Source organism: Hemiscyllium ocellatum, chromosome 10 (assembly GCF_020745735.1).
Source record: "Hemiscyllium ocellatum isolate sHemOce1 chromosome 10, sHemOce1.pat.X.cur, whole genome shotgun sequence".
NCBI lineage: Eukaryota > Metazoa > Chordata > Chondrichthyes > Orectolobiformes > Hemiscylliidae > Hemiscyllium > Hemiscyllium ocellatum.
The window spans coordinates 77,437,561-77,448,493 of record NC_083410.1 but is presented as its reverse complement, the minus strand read 5'-3'; the positions used below and the strand labels follow the sequence as shown (position 1 = coordinate 77,448,493).

Here is a 10,933-nt window from a genome sequence, read left to right as displayed (position 1 = left end):
TAAAGCCCAGTAGTCAACCTAGCTAACCTGCTCTGGGTAATTTTCACTGTACACTTACTGAAACAAATTGCAAAGTTATGGTCTGGACTGCCTGTTTAAGAATGTTTTAAGTGCTCTGCCCTAGTCCATAACAGATTGGAGGCTCTTTGTGTTATTTTAAACAATGAGTGGTAGGTGCTAGTGTCTTTATTTTGGATGTTGGTTTGGTTGGGTAGACAAAGCTTGGGATAGTAATGGCTCTTTCAATCGCAAGTAGAAAGTGGATGCAGTGACTTTGGAAATTTTGGAAAAGTTGAATAAGACTAAGCTGCATGAATTAGCAGACCAGCTGGGATAGACCATAAGACATAGAAGTGGAAGTAAGGCCATTCGGCCCATCGAGTCCACTCCGCCATTCAATCATGGCTGATGGGCATTTCAACTCCATTTACCCGCATTCTCCCCATAGCCCTTAATTCCTCGAGATATCAAGAATCTATCAATCTCTACCTTGAAGACATTTAGCGTCCCAGCCTCCACTGCACTCTGTGGCAATGAATTCCACAGGCCCACCGCTCTCTGGCTAAAGAAATGTCTCCTCATTTCTGTTCTGAATTGACCCCCTCTAATTTTAAGGCTGTGTCCACGGGTCCTAGTCTCCTCGCCTAACGGAAACAATTTCCTAGCGTCCACCCTTTCCAAGCCATGTATTACCTTGTAAGTTTCTACTAAGTCTCCCCTTAATCTTCTAAACTCCAATGAGTACAATCCCAGGATTCTCAGCCGTTCCTCATATGTTGGACCAACCATTCCAGGGATCATCTGTGTGAATCTCCGCTGGACACGTTCCAGTGCCAGTATGTCCTTCCTGAGGTGTGGGGGCCAAAACTGGACACAGTACTCCAAATGGGGCCTAACCAGAGCTTTATAAAGTCTCAGTAGCACTTAGGATTGGACCTGCTTGCTTCTGTGAGGAAAGGAGAGATAATTACAGCAGTACCTCAGCATGTAAACTTGCTGGAGAAACCATCAGAATCTATAGAGATGACAAGAATTCAATTGCAAATGAAGCAGCTTGAATTAGAGGCGAGAGGTGAGGAAAGGGCAGCAGAAATGAAACAGTTTGAGTTGCGATTAAAAGCAGAAGAGTGGGAAAAAGAGAGCAGCAGGAGAGAAAGAAAAAGAGAGAGCTTTTGAATTTCAGAAACTGACACTTAAAAAGGAAAGTCAGTGTAAAAGGCTGGAGATAAAGGCTGAAGGTAGACATAGTGAGAAAGAGAATGAGGAGGAGCAAGCCCCTGGTAGTCAAAAGCCTAGTGAAAAACTGTTTAATGTCCAAGCACTGCCTAAATTTGAGAAGGATGTGAAAGCCTTTTTCATCGCATTTGAAAAGGTGGCTAAACAAATGCAGTGACCAGCGGCAATGTAGATTTTGTTGATTCAAATGAAACTTGTAGGTAGGGCTAGTGAGGTATTCGCATCACTGTCAGAGGAGGTATCAGGAGTGTATGATGAGGTGAAAAAAGCCATTTTAAGTGCATATGAGCTTGTATCAGAAGCCTATAGACAACATTTCAGGAATCTAAGGAGAGACCCAGGTCAAAAGTCCATTGAGTTTGAAAGGATCAAACAGAGTAATTTTGATAGATGAATAACACCTTTAAAAAAATCGAACAAACCTATGATGCCCTTAGAGAGGTAATTACTTTGGAAAAATTCAAACATTCACTGCCTGAAGTAGAGCAAACTCATGTGGAAGAGCAGAGAGTTAAAATGGCAAGGTTGACAGCTGAAGTGGCTGATGATTATGAGCTGATCTGTAAAACGTGGTTTGGCTTCCAGAATCAATTTCAGTCCATGAGAGACAAAAATGAGGGCAAAGAGAAATCTTCACATTGAAAGGGAAAGATAGATCTCAGTGAAGATCATAAGTATACCACAGAGTAAAAAAGAAACCCTCGAGAGGGACAAAGAAGTTAAAAAGCTTTGCTGTTTTCATTTGTAATACAGTGAGCCACATGAAATCACAGTATTAGTGGGCGAGGAGAAAGTCATATGTAGGGAAACCAGACAAGCCTGGGAAAGCATAAAGGAAGTTAACTAACTGCCTCAGAGTGTACAGGATGATCAGAGATTGGTTAAGGAGGAAGTGCCAGATCTGCTTAAAAAAGTATACATGCAAGGGTAAAGTTTATTCACACAGGCCAGGAGTAGCAGATAAAGAGATTACACAGGATCCTTTCAGTCTGCAATGCTGAAGGATGAGGAGATATATACTCCTGAGGGACAATTGCCAGAAAAGGTACTGGTAACAGGAATTCATGGTGAAACAAAAAGTGCTCAATTATGTAAAGTGAGGCTCAAGAGTCCAGAGAAAAGTGAGAATTTGTAGTAGGAGTAGTGGACAAACTCTCAGCCCCAGGAATAGAATTTGTCTTTGCAAAGGATATCACTGATTCACTGATAGGTGAACTGCCTACTCTAGTTTATCCAGGAATTTTCCCAGATTGTGTGATCACAAGATCACAGATGCACAAGTTGAACCAGGAGAGATCAAAAGGCACAGATAAGGAAGCTGACTTGGTTTATCAGGGACGTTTTGATCAGATAAGTGATTCAGAGCAGGAGCAAATAGGTAAACAAGTTTCTTTAGCTCTGCTAAGCTGATTGCGTTACAGCAGAAAGATGAGAAGTAAAAACAGTTGTATCAAAAGGCATACTTAGAGGATAGTGAATGTATCCCTGTTCTTATCAGTTAACAAATGACGTCTTAATGAGGAAATGGAGACCATCACACATTCAAGCGAATGAGAAATGGGCTGAAGTTCATCAAATTTTTTGCCAGTACGATACAGAAAGGAGTTGCTGCGAGTGGCGCATGGAGCTACCACTTGGAGGTCGTTTAGAGGTGAGAAAAATGCAGGCTTAAATACAAAAACATTTTTACTGGCCTGGACTACACAAGGATGCCATTGAATTTTGCTAGGTGTGTCATACATGTCAGCTAATTGGAAAACCACAGGCAGCAATAAAACCTGCACCTTTAATACCTATTCCAGCATTTGAAGAACTTTTCACAAGAGTCTTGATTGATTGCGTAAGTCCCCTAACTTAAACAAAAAGTGGGAATGAGTATTTATTAACAATAATGGACGTGTCGACTAGATTTCTAGAGGCCTTCCTTTTATGCAACATCACAGCTAAAGTCATAAGGTATTCAATGGTTATGTGTGGACTATCGCAAAGTCTACATCGTTACAAAGACTGATGCATATCCAATTCCATGGTTGGAGGACTGTGTCAAAAAGGTGGGACAAGCAACTTACATTTTTAAGCTGGACTTGCTCAGAGACTACAGGCAAGTACTTCTGTCAGAGAGAGCAAAGGCAATTTCAGCTTTTGTAATGCCAAATGGACTATATCAGTTCAAAGTCATGCCATTTGGGATGAAAAACACTCCAGCCACATTTCAGAGACTGACTAAATAAAGTCATTGCCGGGTTACCCAATTATGTTGTTTACATTGATGACCTGGTGGTTTTTAATCATTCATGGAAGGAATATTTATAGCATTTATCAGACTTGTTCAATTGACTTTGCAAGGCAGGCTTGGTGGTAAACCTAGCTAAAAGTGAATTTTCAAAGCCCAAGTCGCCTTCCTGGGCCATGTTATTGGACATGGACAAATGACCCCACGGGATGTGAAAATGAAAGTAATTGGGGAATTTCCCACACCTCCTCAACAAATAAAGCAGTACTACAGTTCCTGCGGTGGAATGGATTTTACTGAAAGCTTGTGCCAAACTTTAGCAATGTGGCTGCTCCACTCACCAAATTTTTGAAAACACAAGGGCAGCCGAAAAACTGTGTTAACCATTGCCTCAGTAATAGCCACCCTGGATTACATGAAGCCTTTCAAGATTGCATTTGATGCCAGTGATGTGGGTGTCGGTGGGGTGCTCCTGCAGGAGGATGACCAGGGAATAGAAAGACCTATTGGGTATTTTTTCAGGAAGTTGAATGTTCATTAACCAAAATATTCAATGGTGGAGAAAGAGACTTTGAGCTTGGTGTTGGCATTACATTTCAGTGTTTATATTACCAGCAATGCATCTGAGACAATCGTGTACACTGTTCATAATCCATTGACATTTGTAGAAAAATTTAAGGACAAAAAAGTCAGACTGTTTAGATGGAGCCTTTTGTTGCAGCCATTCAATTTGACAATTGTGCATGTGGCAGGTCGCGAAAATATGATTCCCGATGCGTTATCGAGACTCAAATGAGATACAGAGGCATTCAGTGGCGGATGTGCCATGGCCTGAATTTGCATGTAGTTGTGCATTTTTGCATGTGTATCATTGCTATGGTGTATATATGTGCTTTAGACTACTAACAAGTGTGTTTTTGCGGGGTTTTAAAAGTAAAGCCATCTTTTGATATTGATGGTTCATTTTTTAATGTGGGGAGTTGTCACAAAGCTGGTCCCTTGTTTCTAAAAGCTGTGCCTTTTCTCAAGGATACTAATGAGGGAGATGGCACGGGGCAGGATGATACTAGGCACACGGACACACAAGATGGCCACTGAGCTATCAGTTGCCCAACTTGATACACAAGATGGCACTGGATCACAATATGGATAGCAACAGTCGAGCAGATACAGACACTACTTGGGGCCACCAGAATGCCAGCACAATGCACTCACAGCCCAGTTGATTAGTTTAAGGCAAGAGAGAATACACATTAGTAACAAACACTGCCAGGGTCCAGCCAACACCTCTTATAGAAATGATAATAGTTTGATACATAGACAATACAAAATGCTAATAGCCAGGGCTGCAGTAATCGTCCTTCTCAGGAAGAGCAATTAGCGCCCATAGATTTCCATGCAGACATTGAAACTGACAATGTCTGCACTGAAACTGACAATGACCACGTGAAAATTAACAAAGGCTATGCTGGAACTGACAAAGACTGCATTGAATCTATCAATGGTTCTGCAATGATTGCCATAAACAAACCATGTTACAAAGACAATAATCTCATCACTGACCTATTGTATCACAAGATGTATAAAAGTTTCTTGACATGTGCTCTGGGTCAAGAGAAGACTCGCAGTTAACAACTGTGCTGTCGGTGTCTTTCTCTCCCCAGAGCTCCGGTATTTCCTTATGCAATAAACTCAATTCTGACTCCGAGACTGGAGTTTTTCCCCACAACAATACTGTGTCCTTGTTATTTTTTCAGAGGAAGCATAAAACCCTTCCAGCTCCAGGGTGACTAATTTGGTGCAGGGATGATAAAGGATGTTGAGAGCCTTTTGTTTACATATAAACAGATGAGACTTCAGGCGAAAGTGGTCATGTTTTAAAAGTAGGAGAAAGTGAGGACTGCAGATGCTGGAGATCAGAGCTGAAAATGCATTGCTGGAAAAGCACAGCAAGTCAGGCAGCATCCAAGGAGCAGGAAAATCAAAGTTTCGGGCATGAGCCCTTCTTCTCCTGCTCTTTGGATGCTGCCTGACCTGCTGCGCTTTTCCAGCAACACATGTTTTAAAAGTAATCTGTATAATGAAAGGGGAGTGGTCAGCTCTCTTGCTGAGCAGTTCAATTCAGAACTAGTTAGGAGTTCAGCTGTGTGGAAACAGTCTGTGAAACTCTCTCTCTCCTTCTACCCTTCTGACTTCAACATGTAAGCATTTGTTCAACTTTTACTGTTTTATTTAAAGAGGGTTTGCTTATTGGGACGGTTGTTTAAATTCAGAAGGATAATCTCAACACCAGAACAGGGAGGTAAAGACCACTGAACTGACTTTCCAGTTTCACATCACCACCAAAAATTTATTTTCCCTTTTGGTTTTCTATACATTTGTGGTCACAGAAGAGTTTATAATAGGATTAGAGTTTTAATTAGCAGAATTATCAATGAATGGTTTATTGGTGTATACCTGTAGAGATAGTCTAATTATAACAAATTAATCTAATTACTTGTATTGTTTGCTGACTCTAGATTTTTCAGACTGTTCCCTGGAGTGGGGGAGTACAAGACTAGAGGGCACAGGTTTAGAGTAAAGATTAGAGTAGTGCTGGAAAAGCACAGCAGGTCAGGCTGCATCCAAGGAGCAGGAAAATCGATGATTTGGGCAAAAGTCCTTCATCAGGAAGGTTTAAGGTGAGAGGGGAAAGATATAAAAGAGTTATGTGGGATCTTTTTCACACAGAGGGTGGTGGGTGTGTGTGGAATGGGCTGCTAGGGAAGTGGTGGAGGCTAGTGCAAGTACAACATTTAAAAGGCATCTGTATGGATATATGAATAGGAAGTGTTTGGAGCGATATGGGCTGGGTGCTGGCAGATGAGATTAGGGTGGGATCGGATATCTGTTTGGTCTGTTTCTGTACTGTACATACTCTAAGTCTCTAGCAAACTGCAGCATTACTAATCCAAGGGTTTTTTCCTATCTCAAAAACTTCAGGTGCTGCTTTAACTGAATAAGGTGACAATCTCACTGTTCCAAAAGCAATATAGTCTTGTAAGCTAAAGATGTGCACCACTTGATTTTTCAAATTGCAAAACTCTTCTCATATTTTTGCTACATCATAATGTCTAGTTTCCATTCTAGTTTATTTCAAACAGGAAAAATATGTGATCCTTCTGTTTAAATTTTTGGAGAGGAAAGTCCACCCTTCTTTTAAAAAAAAAAGAACTCAAGATATATAATATTCCATTTTCTGGTTTTGAGCAAAGCAGACGTTGAGGGTGTCAGTTGTGCTAAGCCAACATTCAGAATACTAACCCTGGAAAAATTTGAGCGGTAAGCCTAATTATAATAAAATGGGTGCACCTTGAGGAAGGTGGCTGAAGAGAAAAAGATAATGCGTAAGGTGGCAAAGGACATAGACTTGCCTTCTCTGAGGATTGAACTCAGGACCTTCAGGTTATGAGACTGACGCGCTACCGACTGCGCTAAGAAGGCCGCACCTTGAGGATACTTGCACAATCCAGTTTTAATTTTAGGATACTCTTGCCATGTTATTCACTATGTGTACAATACAATCATCTGGAACATTCACATATTGAACTGGAAGGAACAGGACTGCTCTCCTGGCCTGAGAAACAGAACTCACTCACAAATCAATCAGCCTGAGACAAAGCCTTGGAAACAAGAACAATTTATTACAGCCTTGCAAGGACTGGACGTTTCTGCAATCAAGCAGAAATGCACGCCAAAACAGAGCCTGTTAGCTTTCTTATTCAGTTTACAAGTTGCAGAATCACGCCTCCCTTTTCCCATCCTATCATAAGCTGATTACTTCACTTGTTAGTTATTTTCTTATCTGGCTATCCTGCTGTCCTTGTCTGCATTCTTTGTTCCTTGTTTGTTACAGCTTGTTCTTTTATCCAGTTTCTCTTATCATACTATAAGCTTTACTGTGAAATGCCCTTGCTGCTTCTTTTTGTGGTCAGCTACAACACCTTAGTTATTTCCTAGCTTAAAACTATTTTCTTTAAAGTCTTAGCCTTAAGTATACTACATGCTACATGCTACAAGAATTCCGCAACCGTTTGTATAATGTTTCCCTTCCCTTCCCCCACTACACCCCCTCTCCCATCTGCAAAAACAACATTTTTAATCTCCTACACCATCCACCAGAAAAATACTCAGCACTGTGTTATCCCAGCTACTGACATTTATTGTATATCATCAGTCAAAATCATAATTACCGAAATGTCCTCATTTACTTGAGGGGTGCTCAAATATTGCAAAGCTTCAAGTGTAACAGTTCACTGCAGTACAAAAGTTACATGAAATAACACCAAAGTCCAATTTTGGGTTCAAAATGAGCCTTTGGTCAAACACAATCTTAGAATACGAGGCGGATTTAAGATGAGCTTTTTCATTTGAAATTCAAATGAATCCAAATAGCTTGCTTACAGTCTGTATGGCCAAGTCACACAAGACTGCCAGTTAGAAATTGAATCAAACAGTGTGGTGCTGGAAAAACACAGCAGGTCAGGCAGCCTCCAAGGAGCAGGAAAGTCAACGTTTCAGGCATAAGCCCTTCATTGGGAATGTGGGGCTAGGGAGGGAGCAAGAGATAAAATGGTAAGTGGGAGTGGGGATTGGGGAAAAAGATAGCTGAGAAGGAGATAGGCAGATGCAATGGGGTTGAATAAGGGAGGGTGGAGTGGATAGATAGGATGGACAGGTAGGACAGTTCAAGAGGGCAGTGCTTAGTTAGAGGATTGGATCTGGGTTGAGGTGTGGGGAGGGGAAATTAGGAAACTAGTGAAGTTGATGTTAATGCCGTGTGGTTGAAGGGTCCCAAGGTGGAAGATGAGGCGTTCTTCCTCCAGTTGTTGGGTGGTTTGGATTTGGCAGTGGAGGAGGCCTAGGAATAGGACTTGAAATTGAGTAGGCGAAAGTGAGGACTGCAGATGCTGGAGATTAGAGTCGTGTGTGGTGCTGGAAAAGCACAGGAATGGATTCCTGATGAAGGGCTTTTGCACGAATCATCGATTCTCCTGCTCCTCGGATGCTGCCTGACCTGTGCTTTTCCAGCACCACACTGTTGTATGAAATTGAGCCCAATGAGATCAAATGATTAGCTTTGGGAATTTGTTTAGGAAGTTTTAAGAGTTGATCTAAAATCTCATCAAGTTTGCATTTAGTGTCAAGCTGAAGTGTAACAGTAAATTATGTTTCTTACAATCTTAGTTAGTGATAAACAAATTAACTGCTAACGACAGCAGCAGTTACTTAATTTCAGAGTGAGTATGAACTGGTTTCCAGATCAATAGTGACTGACCAGCTCGCTGGAACTTCAGCAAAAATCAATTCAAGAGTGTTCGTAAACATGCAAAGTAAAATCACGCAAAGGTGCAGCTTTATCTGAGTGCACAAAGAACAATCCACTAACTCTGAGAATTTGCAAGTGAGGGTATTCAGTGCATTAAGAGTAGAGCTGCTGTTCTGGTCTTTTGCAAGAAGGAACCAGCCAAGAAAGGTTGTTGCAAAAGTGAGACCTGAGAACTGAAGCTCAAAGACATTAATTAGGAGAGCAGGTCACAATGTTGTTGTGTTTAAGCATTTTTGCCTTTCTACACTGGTACTGGGGACATATTTTAAAAAGGAAGTATTTGCCTAGACTGGCGACAGCAGGTAACTATGCATGTGTTCTTACTTGGAACGTGCATGCGTACAGTTCCAGCACAATAGTCCATCATGTAGATTTTATTGGACACCATGCGCAAGTGCAGTAATGTGCATGTGCAGGAAAGAATGTGTGATTTTGAATGGGGGAGAGCAGGGGGTACAGGATCCCCCAAAATGAGAAGAGGAGCCAGCAGGCAGGGATTGTGAGTTGGCAACAAGGGGAGGCCCAGGAAATCGGATGGGGGGAGCACGTAATGAATACCCATTAGGTGGGGAGTCTCTTTCCTCCTGTGTCTCCCTTCTTCTGTGCTTACTCAGCTCTCTTCACTCCAAATCGACTGTGGTTCTCTTTCTTTCTCACCCAAACCACCTCCCTCATGTTCTCCTGAGTCCACATTCCTCATCTCCCAGTTCTAATCTCCTCCCCCCAGCATTCCCCCAAAGTCTGCACACACGTGATTTAAGGTGGCGCATAGTGCACATGTGCTGGTGCCAGTAGATGCCATTATTAAAAAATGTTTAATTAGATCTATAGCTTAACTAGTTAATTTGGCTATGGATACATGATGAGTGATATTTGACAGCTGAACCCTATCACTTGAATGAGATATAATAAGGATGACAGAACAAGTGACATGTGACAGCTGGTGGATATCTGTGTGAACCATGGCAACTATATCTGCAATAGAGTCATAGAAATGTACAGCCTGTAAACAGTTCAACTCATCCATTCCCACCAGATATCCTAACCTAATCTAGTCCCAAAGTTTGGGAGAAGATTTGTAGCTCGGGTGCTCATTGTTGTGGTTCTGTTCGCTGAGCTGGGAATTTGTGTTGCAGATGTTTCGTCCCCTGTCTAGGTGACATCCTCAGTGCTTGGGAGCCTCCTGTGAAGCGCTTCTTTGATCTTTCCTCCGGCATTTGTAGTGGTTTGAATCTGCCGCTTCCGGTTGTCAGTTCTAGCTGTCCATTGCAGTGGCTGGTATATTGGGCCCACGTCGATGTGCTTTTTGATTGAATCTGTGGATGAATGCCATGCCTCTAGGAATTCCCTGGCTGTTCTCTGTTTGGCTTGTCCTATAACAGTAGTGTTGTCCCAGCCTAACCAATGTCCTGTACAGCTGCTAACTCCTGTACTCAATACGCTGGCCAATAAAGAAAAGCATACCAAAAATACCAAAAGCATACCATTTTCCTATCTACCTGCAACTCTACTTTCAAGGAATTATGACCTTGGACCTATAATCCAAGGTCTACAACTTGAAGGATTAAGTTCCAATCTGATGAGCAGGAGTCAAGCTTCAGACATTGAGATGCATCAGGAAGGGAAAAGCTTACCTAGACACTTTGTTACAGAAGGTACCACTTAAGCTACTTCTTTACATTTTATTCAAATTTGGTCATGGCAGTTGTTAAGGCAGGTAAGGAGATGAACTGTTAGCTAACATTTATGTTTGGATTGTGGGTAACAGCTTGTGTTAAAAGAGAAACAGGCTTTTGTTATTCATGAGGCCAAGCCTGAAAGTTAGTTTCAATTTGGTTACTGACCAAACGGTTCTGCAGATGTTTTGTCACCAAGGAGCAGTATTATATTTAAACAGATAGCAGAAATTGACTATTAGCAATATCAGTACCTGGGAATTGGTTTCAGTATATGTGGAGAAAACCTTATGGTCAAGAAAACAGCAGATGTTGCATGAAGAGAGGGTCAATCTATTAGGAGTTTGAATTTGTTTTTTTACTGTGAATTTTGTGAGAAAGAGGTGCTGATGGTACAGCATAAAAATTTGAAAGCTCCTT

The 10,933-nt window shown here is 41.6% G+C and overlaps 1 non-coding gene across 1 annotated transcript; it reads right to left on the bottom strand.

The window, feature by feature from the left end:
- Positions 1-6,879: 6,879 nt before the first annotated feature.
- trnam-cau (transfer RNA methionine (anticodon CAU)) lies at positions 6,880-6,952 on the bottom strand. The gene has a single exon. It is a non-coding gene; the product is annotated as a tRNA-Met (tRNA).
- Between the last annotated feature and the right edge of the window lie 3,981 nt (positions 6,953-10,933).